At 33.4% G+C, this 20393-nt stretch overlaps 1 long non-coding RNA gene across 2 annotated transcripts in view; it reads left to right on the top strand.

The window, feature by feature from the left end:
- The window catches only part of LOC103677539, a 129025-nt gene extending 109348 nt beyond the window's left edge, over window positions 1–19677 (top strand). For both annotated transcript variants that reach the window (XR_005832886.1, XR_572430.1), the window contains one exon: window positions 19520–19677. This is a non-coding gene — a long non-coding RNA (uncharacterized LOC103677539). The remainder of the gene's footprint in view (window positions 1–19519) is intronic.
- Window positions 19678–20393: the final 716 nt, after the last annotated feature.

Below are 20393 nucleotides of genomic sequence, written 5' to 3'. Positions count from 1 at the left end.
AAATATTTCATACCACCCAGGAAGAAAAACACTCTTTTTATGTTTCCTTAGCATTTAGGGTAAATCTCCATTATACCATCTATCGCATCCTCCAAATTCATTACTTGTTGTCTTGTTCTCCTGTTCTCTACACCTTGTCCAACAGAATTCTACCAATGTCCCCTTTTACCTTTGTAAATTAAATTGATTGGCTAAAAGGCATCGCAAAATAACATAGCCCAAACCTGATCCTTTTCATTCAAACCTGTTCCTAACTCAGTTTCCCAATCTCAGTTAATGTCCTCAAGATTGAGGAACTTTTATTCTTTATGTTTATATATATATATATATCCAGCAGAGAAGCCTAATGTGGGGCTCGATCCCAGAACGCTGGGATCATGCCCTGAGACAAAGGCAGACACTTAACGACTGAACTACCCAGGCACCCCATATATTTATATATTTAAATGTATTCAATTATTCAGGAAATCCTTCCAATTAAATCTCAAATCTGTCACCAGCCGCTTCTCTATCACTATCACCCTAGTTCAAGACACCATTTTCTTCTAGCCAACAGACTATAAGGGCCTCCTATCTAATTTTCCTGCTTCTATTCTTGCAATCTTTTTTTTTTCTCAAGATTTTATGTATTTATTTGAAGAGAGAGAGAGCGTGCCTGAGAGCGTGAGAATGAGCAGAGGGGAGGAGGAGAGAGAGAAGGAGACGCAGACTCCCCACTGAGTGTGGAGCCCAGTGCAGGGCTCAATCCCAGAACCCTGGGATCCTGACCTGACCCAAAGGCAGACACCTGACCCACTGAGCCACCCAGGTGCCCCCTCTACTCTTGCAGTCTTACTCTGCATTCTTGTCATAGCAGCCACAGTGATCCTATTAACATTTACTCATATGATGTCACTTTATTTTCAACTTCAGCTCCTTCCATGGCACCACATGTCATAAAAGGTCCTATAAAATTTAGCCCTCTCTTAATTTTCTAACTTTACCCCCTAGTCCTTAGCCTTTGCTGATTCTACTCAGCCTCCTTGCTATCTCTGAGCTCTCCAAAGACCTCAAGGCCTTTACCTTACTTCCTTTCTCTAAAGTTTTCTTATGCAATCAGGCTGGCTCACTTCCTAAAATTCTTCAATTGTTTACTCAAATGTAATGCTCTCACTGAGACCTGATTTGACTGCCATACTTAGAATTATAACCACTCTCTCCAGCACACTCCATATTCCCTTCCTTCATTTGTTTGTTTGTTTTTTTTTTTTTTCCTCAAAGCACTTTATCACTTTGTAACTTACTACATGATTTACTTATTTATTTGGTTTAGTCTGTCTTCCTCCAATTGAGAAGAGATATTTTTGGTTTTGCTGTTCTTGTGTTGTTCCCTGATATATCCTCAGATAATGCCTGGAAAAGGCACTCAATAAATATTGATCAAATAAATGAATTCATTTAAATATATCCCTTAATACCGTACATCTTGAACCATTCCTTTCAACCACGTCTCCATATGGAACAACTGGGTCATCAGACATCACACTGAGATCATATTAGTTAGCGTTACCAAATGGATGATACAGAACATCCATGAGTCTGACTATGGACTTATCAATGTCAATGCTTACAGTGGTTTTGGGCAGCACACAATCAAGCATTTTTTCTTATGGGTTTATCATAATAATGTTATTCTTACTATAAGTCCTCAAACATCATTAAGGAAACAAATTTTGATATTCTTGAGTGGTTATACAGTCGACCAAAACCAGTGGTATAAAAAGACACAAGTTCTTTTATATCTATCTGCTTCCAGGTTGAAACATATTAGTCTTTTTGGATATTTTTAATTTGATAAGTTAAAAAGTTTCCCAAAATTCGGGGAGAGAAATATATTATTAATCCACAGTTTTCTTACCACCTCTTCAAAACAGTGTGTGTGATAGATGGGATAAGGCGCGCACTATTTGTTGCCTTGCTTCACTCCGGAGATAAATAATGGCTTTTGCACAGCACTTCTAACTCATCTAATTCAGTCTGATTTGATACTTCCATTGGGAAGTATAGATCATTTTGAATTGATTGCTTTGGGAAGTCTCAACAGATATTTCATATTCAGTGGATTAACATAAATAGCAGGCTGTGGTTTTACATCTTGTTCTAAAGGCCGACTATTATTTGGACCCAATGCTGCCCTATTTACCAGCAGAATGTAAAGCAGGATAGTCTGTAGAACACTGTGAAAACATAGGCGATAGGCTGTACTTATGAAAATTCTGATTTTATAGATCTGGCTATACACATCAATTTTAAAAGAAAACTAAAACTTCTTAGGTAATTAATTATAACCTATATTCTCAGTGAGGATCATAGAAGTAAGATAGGAATATAAACTTGGGAAAAATAATTTTGTATTGTCTGGCTCATTTCTATTTGTTCCTCCATCTATTTTTTGTTCCCTACTAGAGAAGTATCTGAAAGTTAAAATTTGTCCATGGTTTGATTAGGTAGAGCTAAACAGCAATCCTAGGTCATGACCATTTAGCTGAAAAAAAAAATGATACTCTTATATGGAATTTCTTAGAATAAAATTATTAGCTCGCAGGGAATCATTCTTATTTATATTATTTTATTTAATGAATATTTATATGTTATATACCATGTGTCAGGCTTTGTATTAAACTTGATGGATGAACAAGGAAGTCAGTTCCTAATTTCATTAATAGTAGTGGTAGAATGTTGGTTAACTTCGAGAAGTTAAAGAAGGGCCCTCTGAAGAGGTAATACATGTAGCCTGAATTGATTTATATCTTTAAATACATTTTACCTGTGATTTGGGAATGGATTTTTGGGGTCCAATAGGAAAAAACATGGAGAGTGAATAAAAGTTGTCTCTACTAGTGGACTAGAAAACACAAATACAGAGGGATAGGCATACATCCCTGACTTACCACTATAATAAATACGACAGGAACAATAGGAACTTACCACAATACAAACAGTAGGCCCCTTGAGACAAGTACTAGCAAGTGCTAACAGACCCAGAAACTATCATAAATGCTATAGTTTATAATTCATTTAATCCTTACTATACTCTTATTGTATAGATACTGTTTTTCTCTTTTTTTTTTTTTTAAGATTTTATTTATTTATTTGACAGAGAGGCAGCCAGCAAGAGAGGGAACACATGCAGGGGGAGTGGGAGAGGAAGAAGCAGGCTCCCAACAGAGGAGCCTGATGTGGGACTTGATCCCAGGACTCTGGGATCACGCCCTGGGCCGAAGGCAGACGCTTAACGACTGAGCCACCCAGGCACCCCTTTTCTCATTTTATACATAAGAACATTATGGCACAGAGAGTTTACCATTGAAAATTATATATCTAGTAACAGCATAGATATGAGCTCAGGAATGAAATAGAAAGCTAAGCTTTTAATGATGATAAAGCATCTATGATTTTACTATAATACTATGGAAGAAAACTAGCTAATTACAAGGTGTTTTGATCAAACTTTGCTTCATAGTGGACCCAATAGAATCTTGGAGTCATCTGTAATTATCTTCCCAGTTCCTGAGTATTTGCTGTATATCATTAATTCTAAAGTTGAAATGGAGAGGAAAAAGACCCAGTTTAGCCAACTCAATTGTGAAAGAGAAGTACAAAGTCAGAGGACTGACATTATTTCAAGAATTACTATACAGTTACAGTAATCAAGACACTGTGATATTGGCAAAAGAACAAATCAATGACATGTAATAAAGAGCCCAGAAATAGACAGATAGACAGCCCAGAAAGACAGATAACAGATCTTTGACAAAGGGGCAAAGGCAATACAATGGAGCAAGGATAGACTCTTCCACAAATGGTGCTGGAACAACTGGACATCCACATGCAAAAAAATGAATCTAGACACAGATCTTATACCTCACAAAAATAAACTCAAAATGAATCATAGACTTATATGTAAAATACATGACTATAAAACTCCTATAAGATAACAAAGGAGAAAACCTAAAGGACCATGGATTTGGTGATGTTCTTATAGACGCAAAATAAAAGGCTCCAACTACAAAATTAATTAGTTAATTAATTAATAAGCTGGACTTCAATAAAATTAAACTGTTCTGCAAGAGACAATGTCAAGAGAATGAAAAGATAAGTGTCATAATTGGAGAAAATATCAGCAAATGACATATCTAATAAAGCACTACTATAAAATATACAAAGAGATCTTAAAAATAAGAAAATGAACAACTTAATTAAAAAATGGGTAAAAAACCTTAATAGACATCTCATCAAAGAGGATATACAAATGATAAATAAGCATATAAAATGTGATCAACATCTTATTACGCAATTCCAAATTTAAATAAATAAATGAATAAGTAAATGAATAAATGAATAAAATAACAACTACTACTACACACCTATCAGAATAGTCAAAATATGCAACTAAAATGATGCCAAATCCTGGCAGGATGTGGAGCAACAGGAAGTGTCATTCCCCGCTGAATTTTTGGTAGGTATGCAAATTGGCAAGTCACTTTATAAGACAATTTGTCAGTTTCTAGATAAGTAAATATGTGCTTACCACATGATCTAACAATTATACTCTTGGACTTTACCCAAGTGAACTGAAATTGATGTCCATCCAAAAACCTGAACATGAGTGCTTACAGAAACTTTATTCATAATTGTCAAGACTTAGAAGCAACCACGATGTCCTTCGGTAGGTAACTGGATAAAGTTGGTATATCCAGACAATGAAATATTACTCAGCACTGAAAAGATGGAAGCTATCAAGCCATGAAAAGACATGGAGAAAGCTTAAATGCTTGTTATTAAGTGAAAAAAGCCAATCTGAAAAATAACTACATACTATATGATTCTAAGTATGGGATTCTAGAAAAAGCAAAAGTATGGCTACAATGAAAAGATCAGTGGTTGCTAGAGGTTAATTGGAAGTAGGGAAGGAATACAGAGAACTTTTAAGCAGTAAAACTATTCAGTATGATACAACAATGGTAGATACATGTTCACTATAACTTTGTGGAAACCCATGGAAGTAAAACACCAAGAGTGAACCCTAATCAAACTGTGAATGTTGGGTGATAATGTGTCAGTGTAGGTTCATTGATTGTAACAAATGTAGCACCTTAGTGCTGGGTATCAGTAAGAAAAGCTGTATATGCTTGGGACCCCTGGGGTATGTTGGAAGACTCTGTACTTTTGGCTCAATTTTGCTGTGACCTAAGACTACTCCAAAAGAAATTAAGTTAATTATTATCTAAAAAAAAAAAAAAATCGTTCTGAATCCCATTTAACCACCAGGACGTTGATACATCACACAGACATACAGTGTTTCACTGTAAGTGCCCATATAGTATATCCTTTTATTGTCCTTAGAACATAAAAAAATATTTATAAAAGTACTCTGGTTTCATCCTCTTTTCCTATTTGGTTAGACCCATATCTACTTATTTTTTTCTTAACTGAATTACAAAGTATTTGAATAGAGCTCCTCTTAAAAATCAGCTGGAAAAAACTGACAGACAGATATTTGTACCATCTCATTTTCACAGCACATGACTTAGTTTAATTACACCCAACTCTGCGACTTTTAGCAATGTTTTGAGACATTTGGTAGTTTTTACTACCCTTGGTATCACTGCATGGTTCACGATAAATAAGCAATTTATGGTATATGTTTTTGGAACACTAGGGTGCAGGTTTTCTTTTTTTGTTATTATTTCTGGTTTTAAATAATCTTCCTTTTTAAAAAATATTATTTTTACTAAACAACAAACCATCTGAGGAAGTTTTCTCTCTCGAAAGTAACTTTTACTTTGCATAGAACAATTTAAGTTGAATAGATCTATGTCTGTTCTCCTCAGAACACACACTTTGTGTTGCAATGTCATATGAAAGTGCAGATTTTTTTCAGCTTAGTGACTCCTAGAACTCTAAGTTGCAGTTAACTTCTGATCTCATGTGGTGATATCAGTGCAGATAGCTAATGTGACAAACGAACAAAAAGGTTGAAGGTGTATGAAGTTTGATTTTATAGTTATAGCAATTAATATAATTCAACTGTTCAGAAATCCATTTTTTTCTAAAACAATGTAATTTCTGAATCTAAACCTTAGCTTTACTGATGGCAAGGGTTTCCATTAATTCGAAACAGGGTTCCTACTCAAATCCATTTGTTTCTCAGCAAATTTGACTCCATTATTTAACACAGAGTAAATTTTTTTGCCAATATTTCCCATCTTTACAATGATGAGATATTTCTATGAGTCTATCTGTCTTAATAGGCAAACCCCTTCAGCAATAGACAAGTGAGTTAACTCTCTGAGTTAAATACTGGCAGGCCAAATAGCACATCATCTTCCTAATTTACTCTCCCCAGTTCTGTGGATCCAATGAGATTCGGCCATTTGTTCCCTCAGATGAAGTTTATCATATCATTCTGGTAATATGCATCTTTTTGCACTCAGCAGACACTCACAATCTTTATTTCTTCTAACTTTTCTCTATCAAAAATTCCAGAAAAACCTTTGTTGCATCGCCACCTTGCCTTTTGGGTTCTGAGGGAAGCTTACTTATATGTAGACATATTATAATGCCCACCTTTCTCATAGATTGGAGGTGGAAAGAGAATGGTCTTTATATCATTTTTAATTCTCTTTTTGCCAAAACATTTATTTTCCTTGCATCTTGGAGTTGTTTTCTTCTTCCCTCAGGGCACAAAGACATAAAAACATAGTGCACAATGTTGTTTTACTAACCACATTTTTTTTTCTTTTTTGCATATAATTTTATGACAAGTTGACAAAAATTATTGTTTCAAACAAAAATTGCGTTTACTATACTGACTCTCATTAATAAATATTACAGAGATGATTATAAGCAGAAGAAAATTCATCTCATGGGAAGACTAGATTGCAAGAAGGACTAAGCAAATAAAATGATGAATATAAAGCATAAATGGTGATTGACAGGAAAAATAATAATTTCTTTTGAGTTTCAAAAGTTTTCAAACTAAAATTAATACACAGGAGGGGAGATGATGAGAATCAATTTGTTAAAATCTTTGTATTACTTGGAAATGAGAAGATAGATGCTGATTAACTTCAATTATTGAGAACAAAGAAAGCATTTAAAAATTTCTACAGTAAATATTTTTTAAATAGAATCATAGTGTTCAACTTTCAGGTGACTTGAATTAAAAAGTAAGTACAAAAAAATTCAATACAAAAAAATTAAAAAGAGCAGAAAAGAGGGAAAATATATATGGGAAGCCAGAGGGTGGGGGAAGTACAAATAAGATGGTAGACAAATAAGACAAACTCAGTCAAAGTAATACAAGTACATCTGTGTAAATACAAATAAATGTGTCAAAGAGGAAGGTATAACACATGTTTGAAAATATTACAAACTGATGGTGAAAATCTATAACCTGTGATCAGTGTAATTCATTCTGTTAACAAAAGAAAAAAGAACACATGATCATCTCAACAGATGTAGAATACACATTCAAAAAAAAGTCAACACTCACGCATGACTAAAATAAATCTCAGCAAACTAGGAATAGAATTTTTTTATTCTGATAACGTATCAGTGAAGGTCTACAGTACACCTTTTAATAAAATAGAGTTACTTTTCCCTGATTGAGAAATTAAGGATGCATAATATCACCTCAATACTTTCCTTGAGGTTCTAGCTAGTATATTAAGTTAACAAATATTAAGAGATAGAAGAGCCCGCAAATGAATAAAGTTATCTTTCAAAAATAATTTGATTATATTTTGTTAAAATTAACTAAAATTACCTAAGTAAATGGAGAACTACACCATACCCTAGCTATAAGATCTAATATAAATATATCAGTTCTCTCAACATTCATCAATAGGTTCTAAAAACCTAATGAAAATAGCACCGGCTAATGAGAATCTTAAAAGCTGGTTCTCAATTTATATGGCCTGGAGTAATCAAGACATTTTAAAAGACCATGAACAAGATGCAGTAAGAAATATAGTTTACCAGATATCAGACATTATCATAAAGCTACATTAAATAAGATAGTATCTTATGGGTACGGGGATAAATGATTTGATGAATGCATCAAAAATAGACCTATGTAATTAAATTTCTGATTTATGACAAAGCAGCAGGTCAGAGTGAAAAATATTTGCGATAAGATTCACTACATTTAAATTAAGTATATCTGGCTGTACAGAAGACATTTCAATACATACAGATAATAAGGAATAAAGAACTCCTAAACCAATGAAGAAAAAACACAATCCTCCTAATATAAAATGGGCAGATATTTTGAAAGGAATATTCCAAAACAAGAAACCTGTATGTCCTATAAGCCTGAAACTACTTGACATTAGTTATCAAGGACTTGCAAAGTAAACCCCATTAGAAATACACCAGCTTGGCATTTTAGAAGTTCAGTAATTTTAAGTGTTGGTGACAATGTGGAAAAACAGTAAACATCCACTGTAGAAAGTAGTGAATTTTCATAAATCCACTTTGGAACCCATTCTTGCGTTGTCTAGCAATTTTAAAAAATTAAATACTTTATAATGTATTTAATTCCATAGCTACATTTATTCCAAAGAATGGCCTCTACATATGCACCAGAAAAAAAATATAAACAAAGTAGTAACCAAAACATCCATCAACAGCTATACAGAGAACAGATTGCAGATTGCAATACAATCATATATAGGATACCATATAGAATGAATTACTGCTTCATGAGACAATATTGATAAATCTCAGGAACATACTATTAACTAAAAAGAAAGTCTCAGAGTGCATATATACTCTAATTCTGTTTATCTAAATTTCAAAAGCATGCAAAATTAAATATTCTGTTGTTAAGGATATAAATATATATGGCAAAATCATAAAGAAGAAGAATACAGTGGCAAACACAAAAGAATGGTTTGCTCTGAGAAGGCAGAGAATGGACTGAATCTAGTACAGTATATAGGCTCTCCAATAGGATTAAAATATATTTTTTCTTAAGCTAGGTCATGAATACACTACTATATTTTACATCTTTTTCACCCTAATATCTAATTTAACAAATAAATGCATATCAATATAATATTAAATATTGGATATACATTTAATAATTATTCAATATTTAATAAAAATACTATTAAAACAATTTGGTTTTTTAAAATCAGTCAGAAAATTTGGCAGTGATAATCCAGGTTAGAAAAAACAAAACAAAACTAGCCTAATTTTTTTTTTTTTTTTTTTTGAGAGACAGAGAGAGTGCACGTGTGTGTACAGGATGGGATGGAGCAGGAGAGAAGGGGCACAGGGAGAGGGAGAGAGAGAATCTTAAGCAGCCTTCAGCCTAACACAGAGTCTGAGGCTGGGCTCCATCTCACAACCCTCATGACCTGAGCTGAAGTCAAGAGTCAGATGCTTAATGAGATGCTTAACTGAGCCACCCAGTACCCATATCCTATATTTAATGGCAAGATTCAGTATTTCGTTTGGTTACATTGGTTAAAGTGAAGAATCTCTAAGAGGAAATAAAGAAGGATGATACAAGACCAACACAGTGTGTCAGATTGTACTGTGCTCAGACATCAAGGCTGGGAACTGTGACTTTGATTCTATAGGTGGTTGGAAACTGCATATTTTTCATCTACAGAGCTAATATGATACTAATGTATAATTTCTATTCAGAATATCAATAGTTAGGCTTAATCTTTTCAATGTTAATAAGAATGTTTAATAACAAAAGTCACCTAGCAGGGAAAAGAGGACTTGGTGGAATTGGAGATCAACTTTAGAAATTATTGGATTAAATTCTTTTAAATTCTTTTAAATCTTGCAAAATTGAACTCCAACCCCCCAACAGTCTCACAATTTCCACTGTGAGTAATCTTTGTTTTAGCAAGCAAGACTGGATGGGAAAAATAAACTGATGACGTTCAGTTACAGTGTAGAGTTCCCTTGGATCACAGTGTCTGCTGGTGGTCTTTTACCAAAGAGAAAAGGGAGAGCAATTCCCTCAGGCCAGTGGATAGTACCCTCCCAAGTGGTATTCTCGAAGGGCTCACATATGCATAGTAAAGATTACAGTACCTTGCCCTTGGCAAGAGCTTAATTCATTATGATTAAATTATATGTTATATCCTTTTCTGAACATTCAGGGATGAAATACACTATAGGCAAATCACGATAATTATTGACTATGTAATGAGTGGGAAAACTGCAGTCATAATAAATTATCCATCTCCAACTTCAGGAATTTATGATCTAAGAACTATATTATTTCAAAAATAATTTTAATGATGTATACAATATTGAGGAAATATATCATTTAAATGATGAATATAATTGTTTGCCCAGTTTAGAGGTCCTCTTCTCAGATTCCTCACCTAAACTATGGGGATCATACTCCCCAATCCAAAAGAGAATAACAAAACTGTTGACTCCAATATCCTTGAAGAATGAAAATGACAGTAAAATTCTTCAGATACAAACAATAGAATAGAAAAGAAAATCGCATGCTGCTTAAGCCGTAACTACAATAAAAGAATTCCTTAAAGAACCCTTCAGAAACACTAAAGTACAAATATCCATCTTTCAGTTCTTTAGTATTCTAGTCCTGACCAAGGACAAATAAAGACCAGAACATATTACCAACTGCTTTGTTAAAAGCTGAATCCCTCCCTTTTCTTTTGCCTGCCACAGTGCAGTCAGTTTCCTGAATGATAAACAAGTTTTTTTCACATGTGATCTGAATATATTTTAAAAGAAATTAAAAAAAAAATAAAAGTGTACTATTTGAAAAAAAAATCCTGGTGATCATCATATTGCAGAAAAGTGTTATTTGTGATACTGTCTTGTTAGACATCGTAAGCATTAGAAATTAATTTTTTAGGCTTTTGTTCTCATTTAACTAATCAGAGAAAAAAATCCTATTTAATATTTAAACAAACTGTTTAAACATTAAACACCAAGTCTTTGTGTGTGTGTGTGTGTGTGTGTGTGTGTGATATATAACTGATATAAAGGCCCTGTGGGAATTGTTTTCAATTCTCCCATTCAATGTCCACATTGCCGATGCAGCAAGATGTAAAAATAATTTGTCAGCGTATGCCACTGCTAATTGGTAGAGGTAAAATCAATTGTAAATAACTCTTCATTTGTGTATATTTTGAAATACTATTGTATTTAAACAAATAAAAGTCATTCACACAACCATACACACACAATAATAATAACAGCAACAGAATCAGTGACAGTTAATTTTCCTACGGGGAATGCACTGCCAGATCTTCTTCTGGCTGCCTTCTGGTCTAGAAACTGACAGCATATTCATAGTCTTATTATACTAATCAGAAGTATCATCTCCTGGTTTTAGGAGCTATGTATCTATGATTCACTCACCAGATCTGGCCACACCATTGCTCAGCAGAGTACTAGAACCTGAACAGCCAGAAATTTTACTTTCTCCAGAGATCCTGCATAGAAATAATGTCTTTTTAGGTTTTAATTTTCTTTTCTTCAAAAATAGGGAATTTTGGGTTTGTTAGATTTCCCAAATAACACTAACTTTAAAATTTTCTTAGGGCTACATTCTACTTGTATTAATGTAACTCCATGTAAAAGCAGGGAGACCTTTTACAATCTCTTACTGATCTCACTAATTGATAGTAGAAGGAACTTTCTCAGGCCAGTAGCTGAAAGAAATGGTTAAAATGAGGTCGTTATGGGGATGCCTGGGTGACTCAGTTGGTTAAGCATCTGCCTTCAACTTCGGTCGTGATCCTGGGGTCCTGGGATCCAGTCCTGGGATCAGGTCCCACATAGGGCTCTCTGCTTGGCGGGGAGCTTGCTTCTCCCTCTGCCTGGAGCTTCCCGTGCTTGTGCTCACTCTCTCTCACTCTCTCTTTCTTTGACAAATAAATAAAATCTTCTAAAAAAAATGAGATCATTATGATATTCAGTATATGTTAAGTGTCACCGATACGCCAATTCCGAACTGTTTGGGGTCATGAAGCACATGGTTTTTAGAGCAAGCACATATTTGAGGAATGGACATTTTTATCACGTCATCCACAAAATGCTATTTACTTGTATTCACAATTGTCAACAGTCAATGTTATAAAACTATAAACAAAATTTCTACACTAAGAAAAAAGGAAAATCTTTTTTGTTAAATCTTAAATATTTTTATTTTTTGGTGCTTAGATTTTTAACTATGCATTTGATTGAGGTAAGTTAAAAGCATTTAAAATAAATTTAAGATTTTGCATTTCCTCCTCTAAACTATATAAGTTTGAAGCACAAATAACATGGATTGCCAGAGTTGCAGAGTTTTATTTTTGAGAGATTCAAAAGCATTCGTCAGGCACACGAAAATTAAAGTTGACCAAACGTATTTTGTCTCTAATCAGAGGTTATCAGTTAAATACTGGAGAATAAGGAAAGGATGAGGTAGGACTCCACCTCCGTGAGGTGAACAGATTGAGAACTGATAAAGCTAATTTAAAGTCAAGTATTATTTCTAATTCGATAAATATATGGAACAAATGATAACAAAGTGGGAGCAAGGAAAAGAAAAGAGGTTAAAATGTTAATACTACAATAAAAACAAAACAATAAAACAAATAAAGGAACAGAGAACAAATAGCTATCTCTTTGACTCTTTAATGAGCTATCAATGATAGGTTGTTATATCTACCATATGGAGGATATTTTCTTTATGTATAAAACATAATGATATTAATTTTTCAGCATTGCTATTATTAATTTCTAAACATTGACTAACACTACAAAACTGAGAAAAAGTTGAAGCTTAAATTTAAACATCAACAAAACAACATAGATTGGTACTAACAAATGGAGCACTTTAAACAAAGCCTTACTGACTTTAAATATTGTTTGTATCAGATCCTGTTAAATAATAAATAGCTTTCTATTGAGTCAAAGAGAAGTCCAGGTGTTTCTACCTTTCTTAAAAAGTGCTGCTAGAAAATTTTCCTTTTCATGGTACTAATGGATTCATATTGTGTAAAGAAGGCACTACTGTAAGTTAACTAGGTATTTGAATTTGATTCCAAATAGATAGGGTCTTAGCATTTGCAGCCAGATACGAAAATACAGCAATAACAAAATCTAGAAAGAGCACCAAAATCCATAAAAATTAGGTTTCACTATGAAAGTAAGTCAAGTGCATTTAAAGAAGTCAAATTTCCCTTTGGTAACTGCAATAATTTCATGTGATACAATTTATTAAAAATAATCATGTGAACAAGAACACTTTATCTACTACTCACCTATGTGAACTCAACTGAAATGATCAAAGGGATTTAATAATATTGCAAAAACCATAAATCAAGAAAAGTAGAAATAGGTATCTTCAGTCTTTGGCTAGATATAGCATAAATGGGAAACACTGAGATGTTACAAGAGGAAGTAAAAAGATGAGATAAAGGTGTAGGTCATTGAAGAAGAACAATCCCACTTCCTAGAAGGTATTGAATTATCTTCTGGAAAAAGCTCTTTAACATTCATTAAGTATCAGCATTATCCAGAATTGGGTGAGTCATTTCTTTTACAAGAGTTTGTTAGTTTGCATGTATTTGTGAATTTTCCAGCTTTCCTTCTGTTATTAATTTTTTGTTTCATGCCATTGTGGTTAAAAACATATATTTGGTATGACTTCAACTTTCTTAAATTTACTAAGAATTGTTTTGTGTCCTAACGTGTGATCTGTCCTGAAGAAGCTTCTGAGTGCACTTTAGAAGGTGTATGTTTGGTTGCTTTTCAATGGGATACTATGCATGTGTCTGTTAGGTCCACTGGATCCACAGTGTTGTTCAACTCCACTTTTTCCTGATTTTCTCTCCGAAAGTTCCATTATTGACAGTATGATATTAAAGTATCTTATTATTGAATTGTTGTCTATTTCTCCTTTCAGTTCTGTCAACATTTGTTTTACATTTTTAGCTGTTCTGATGTTTTGTGCGTATACATTTAGAATTGTTAGATCTTCCCGGTGATCTGAACTTTTGTCATTTTATAATGCCCTTTTTGTGTCTTTTGACAGTTTTTTGACTTAAGGTCTATTCTTTTAATTTAATTCTAGCCACCCCTGCTTTCTTTTGGTTACCATTTGCAGGGAATATATATATATATGCAGGGGTGTAAGCAGATAGGACAATTAAGACTATAGGGCAGCATTTAATATGATTTATACAAGCGTGATCACAGAGCAAAAGATACAGACCAGCAGAAGCAAATCCAAAATCTCTCTTGAGAATTCAAACTCAAGAAAATTCTTTTTTATAAACTAAAGCATGCTTCCCCCCTCCTATAATTTATAGTAAAGTTCTTAACTTCAAGACCACAAACTCCCATCTCATCTCTAGATGTTCTCAGAGCTGCCAAGCCCTACGCTAGTATTTACTTCATGTTTAGGATTTTTTTTTATTATAATGACATGATATAAAATGGCATTAGCATTGCTGGGGAATTTGTTGTGTATTATGTGCACTATAGCTTTGATGAAGATACTTAACAACTTTAAATGAGGTAATCTCTGTCAATTTCTCTTTTTGTTGGTATGGTTTAAATAAGCCCATCTCCATATAGCGCCATCTCTTTTTTTCCTCATTTGTCCCTCCCTACATGTTCTAGTAGACCTACATAGGAAATTTTCTTTAAATCAATTTATAACTTTAACTTCTTGAGGCCATTTCATCTATCATTAAAAGAAATCCTTACTCTGGTTAGTACTTCTTACTCAAAGGCCATAGTAATTAGTCGTACAAATATGATGATTAGCTTACTTTAAATTTTAGAATAGAAGTTATGTTCTAGAGGATGTATTTTTGCATATGCTGATACCAGAGTGTTTTGACTAGTCTTATAAATATTCTGATACCATGGAGAGCAGAGGTCAGCAAACTTGTTCTGTGAAGTGCTATATCCTCCACACCTTGGGCGTTTTTGAGCCATTTCATCATTGTTGCCACTACTCAACTCTGCCATTCCAAAGAGAAAGCTCCCATATATATTCTCAGTAGTGTTATTTCTAGTGAGGCAATTGTTAGTAACAATCAAATTATTAGTAATATCTTAGCAAATATATTAACAAATATATAATATATAGCATCTGTGAATTAACAGAACATGGTAGAGCAAATAAATCCATCAGAAAATGGGGGAAATATATGGATAGGATGTCCATAATAGGAAACACACAAAAGGCTAATAGTCATGTAGTGTAATATTCAACTTTACTAATGATCAGAAAAATACAAATCCAAATTAAAGTAACACTGAAGTAGCTCTTTTCCATAAATTTATGTTTTCTTTTCACTAAATTTAAAGATCAACCCTGTTCCCCAAACTGTATAATATTGGAGAAAAAAGATTATCATATATTTATTGTATTATATGAAACTGGAACAGCTTGTTTAGATGGCATTGCTAAAATAATGCAATTCTACTTAAGAATCCCATCCTATGAGAATAATATACAGAATATACAGAAACACACATACACACACACACAACACACTAATAAAACAACAAAAAAAATACCTATAATGTTTATCTGCATTAGTTTCCTAGGGCTGCCATAACAAAGTTACAGACTGCATGGTCTAAAGCAACAGAAATCCATAACCTCACAGTTTTGAAGGCTAGATGTCCAAAATTAGGGCACTAGGAGGGCTATGCTCCCTGTCAAGCCTATATAGGAATATCCTTTCCTCATCCCAGCTTCTCATGCTGGCTGCCATTCTTTGGCGTTCTTGACTTATATCACTTTAATCTCTGCCTCTGTTGTCACATGTTTCCCCATGTATTTCTCTTCACATCATCTTTCTTTTTCTTGTAAGGACGCCAATCATATTGGAGTAAGAGCACACCCTACTCCAGTATGAATTCATCTTAACTAATTACATCTGCAATGACCCTATTTAAATAAGTTCGTACTCTGAGATAGTGGGGGTTAGGACTTCTTTATCTTTGGGGGGAACAGGTTAGCCTATAACACCATTACTTACATATGTTCGATATGTTTAAAAGTGGAATACTATACAGCTAATAAAGTATGAGGCAAAGACAATATATGCTAAAATGGAACAATGTTACCAATATATTCTTAACTTAGAAAGAAAGGAGTCATATATCATTATGTATAATTTGGTCATTTTTCTTTAAAAATAAGTATATTCATATATTTTTACTTATGGATTTTATATAATTATGCATTATATGTATATAATGTTTAAAAATATACATATTTTCATAAACCTATTTATATATATGAAGGAAGACGCAATTTTTAAAATGCTTGAATATCATGCAACATGCTCTATTCAGTGTTTCATGAGTTGGGGGACGGGAAATCAAATGAAAGAGAACTTTCATTTTCAACTCTCCATAGACTGGGTTGGTCAGTTAAAATAAGCAACAAGTAGGGTGGATTACTTGATAATTTGAAACCACAAGCAATGAAAAAAGTAAATGTAACACCTATTATCAAAATGAGGCAATGTGTAAGTTAATTTCTTCCTCTCCCTCCAAAAGAAGGAAGGAAGGAAGGAAGGAAGGAAGGAAAGAGAGAGAGAAGGAAGGATTGAGGGAAGGAGGAAACAAATTAAAAAATGACCAGGATGATCCAAAGAAAGAAAGAAAGAAAGAAAGAAAGAAAGAAAGAAAGAAAGAAAGAAAGAAAGAAAAAGAAAGAAAGAAAACAGATGACAATAAATATATTGACAGAACAGTGGGCTTCAGTAGTAGCCAATGGTAGATTCCATTTATGCTTATCTAATTAAGAAACATTGATGTATTTGTTTATACAAAGTAGGAAGAAGAGCTTGAACATTTTTAATATTTCAAGAGTATAAATTGTGAAAAAAAAATTTAGATTCACAGTAGTCACCAAAAGCCTACCAGCTATTGATATCCTTTTACCTGTAATCTAGCCCTTTGACTAGGAAACTGACTCAAGGAAAAACTCAATAATATATGTAAAAATTGTATGTCTTTTGAGATTCATAGCAACATATAATCATGTGGGTATGTAACAATGAACACAGTAAATGGTGGTTGAAATATATAATCATTAAAATATTTTTCTGAATATATAATGATATAAGGACATTTATATGATATATTGTTAAGTGAAAAAATCATTTGGGGAAGTTTTATATTCAGCAACATATGCAGTACAAATACAGCACATTCAAACAATCTATCCATATCCGAAAAAATAGAAAAACAGACATAAAATATTAGCAATTATTACTGAAGGGATGGAAAATTGCTATTTTATGGTTTGTTCTTTGTGCAAACTACCCTTCTGTTACTCATTTTTTTAAAGCATGAAATACTCCTTACTTAATATGAAAAAATAAACACTACTTTTAAAGAAGAGCAAACTTGAAATGTTTTATTGATGGCTACCCCGTACAGATGTTCACTAGCAGCAAAGTAATAATGTATGTCTTTACTGCCATCCATATTTACCATTTATAAAAATAAATCAAAGCCCTCTACATTGTTGGATAAAATGAGTATCTTTTGATTTTGAGAGTCTATAATCTGGAAGTCAGTGCAGTTCTTGTTAAAATTGGCACTTCTGTAAGGCAAGGGCAGACTTGAGCAAAGCCAGGTCATGTTTTAATATGCATCAGGTTTCTCTCATCAATTCATTTTCTCATTAGTGAGTAAACACTTCTCTTTTCACATATTCTGCCAGATAACCTTTTAAGATTCATTAGCCATTTTATTTGTGTAATGAAGTTTCTCTACTGAATCATAAACTGCTTAGTTATAGATACTTTGCTTTCTACTAAAATTAAGAAGTTTAATAAATATTTAAGGATTATTAAAACTCTAGTCCTCTGCATAGTTGTGCCTTTGGCAGTCTCTGTTGAGAATGAACTTTTTTGCTCACGGTTTTCTGGACTTTTGTAATTTCTCTGATTTTACATTTTACATTTCCTCAATTTTATCTAGGTGTAGAGTGCTTTCTACTTCCTTTTCTTGTGCTTAAGTATCTTCTTCAAGTAACTGAATAAATTTTCACTCTGTTCTGAGACTCAGTTATGTAAACACAATGATTAGATGTGTTGAGAATAGATTTTAACCCATTTCCTAATTATGATTGAAAGTACTTGTATAGAAGAGTTCTATATACTTAAAAAACTTTTTAAGTCATTTTACTATTGTTTAATATGATAGGAAATATAGACAGATATGTAGAAATAAGATATATTTAAAAGTTTCTGCCCATTACTTCTTTGTTTTATCTACTTCCATCAAAGATCCAAGAATCTTTTATCAAGATTTATTTACATGCACTATAGGGCCTTTTAAGAGGACAAACAATTGGGGTCACAGAGCTCATACTTTATCAGGCAGTGTAATTTCCTGTGTTAGAGGAGGAGTTTTGTCTAGACCGGGTTTAAATGACTGAAGATGGTGGGTACCAGCAATTCCCCAGGGAAATTATTTCATGAACTAGCAGGTCTCACTAGCAGGAGGCACACTGCAAATAATGATTCTGATATTAATCTGTAGAAGAATTTATCTTGGTGAAGTGAGGGAAGATCCCTGGCTCAGGTCAAGTGAAAGTGTCTAGAAAAAAAACTTTAATCTATTTTAGGGGCCAATCCAAACATTCCCAAGGAACAAATAAAATATCTCAGACGCTTTTCTGTCACTGGTGTCCATAACTTTAGCAGGGGAATTGCTACTCACGCTAGAGTTAAATTTACTTTTTACCTGTTTTATCTCTGCAAACTTTTGATTTTTTTCTGTAATCTTTTCTTTAAATACCTTGAGTAATTTTCCAAACAATTTTACGTATAAACAGTGTTGATAAATGTTCAGTTTTTAGGGCAAATTATGTTTAAAAACTGAGACTTTGCCAATAATTTATTTAACACAGGTTCCCTGTGAGAATTATGATACAATATTTCATAAGCCAATAGCATACTGGATAATGTCTCTTACTGAGTCAATAAAGAACTAACATACTTCAAACCAATGATAAATTAATTATATTATTCTAGGCAAAAGGGAGATGAAAGAAAAGTCCAAATTTAGTTGAGGTGTACCTTTCTATGAATTGGTTCTTGGTGGACTTGGTCATTTCAATTAAAAGCTGGGTTATTAGCTGGGGGCTTAGGTCCCTCACTGGTGGGGCATATCACTGGTGGGGAACTGCACTGGCATTAGCAAGCAAGGTGGGCTGCACTGAAGGTGATTACTCCACGGACCATTACAGAATTGCACCACTGCCTATGGGGAGTAGCCCTGTCAAGGCAGAAACAGATGTCCCTTCTCTTCCTAGACTGTCGTTTAGTTTAACTACCTCTGTTAACCAAGAGTAGCCTGGCCACAGTGGGAGCAAGTTTCCCAGTAGCTGAACACTTGATTTGCTGGTTAAAGCTTTCAGTCTTTTATAGTTTAAAAGTCTGCCACTGCTGTTACAATGATGTCAATGACACAATGTATCTCTCTACTCCAGGTGCAAGAGTTTGATAAGAAAGTCCTCGCATCCAATTTCAGTACAATTTCACCAAAACAAGTTTAACTTGCAAACAGCTTTGTCCAAAACAAGCTTTCAAAACATGGATTTTAAATCATTAGCAAGTGAGTACACAACAATAAAAATTTCTTTGCAAAGTTAAATGTTTTGCTTCTGTGCTCTTAAGAAACCAGGACAATCATGGCTGCCAATAATTTGTTTTGTTTTTCTGTCCTCACTGCAAATTTGTCTTGCTATCTCTTTGCGATGGGTGGAAATGGATTTTCCTCAGTGTGGCACTTGAATATTTCACTAGACCAATTGTTGGAGCCTGAAAGTGTGAAGTAACAGCCATGCAGGGAGAAGCTGTTTTTAGGGCATTAGGAGACACATTGTCAAGAGCATCAGCAGAAGCAGACTGTGTTGCAGCTGTTCTCCTACATTATATAAGAGGATACCCATATTTTAACTCTTGGCTGTCACAAGCAATTAACAAGGAATGAAGAAAATAACTTCAAATATTCATAAATAACTAGGAACTTTCACACACTTTGAAATAGGCAATTATATACTTCACGTTTTCCTATCAAAATATTCAAAACTTTATACCATTTCAAGCAATATTTTTCAGACAATTTCTTTTCATTTATTTTTCCTGGTATACATTTCTATGCCTATGAAATATACTAGTAATTATTTTATTAGGAAATATATTTGTATTATTATAATATTTGATATACTGAGATATTTGTAGTAATTCCTCCGTTGATAAGTAAGAGAAATAAGGAAGTGGATGTATAAAAAAGGTATTCAATCTTGCAAAATATACTGTTTATTAACTTTTACATTACTCATCAAATATAACCAATAGTGT

The sequence above is a fragment of the Ursus maritimus genome, unplaced genomic scaffold (genome assembly GCF_017311325.1).
Source record: "Ursus maritimus isolate PB19 unplaced genomic scaffold, ASM1731132v1 scaffold_10, whole genome shotgun sequence".
Lineage (NCBI taxonomy): Eukaryota > Metazoa > Chordata > Mammalia > Carnivora > Ursidae > Ursus > Ursus maritimus.
The sequence above is the reverse complement of the archived record's forward strand: the minus strand, read 5'-3'. Positions and strand labels throughout refer to the sequence as shown.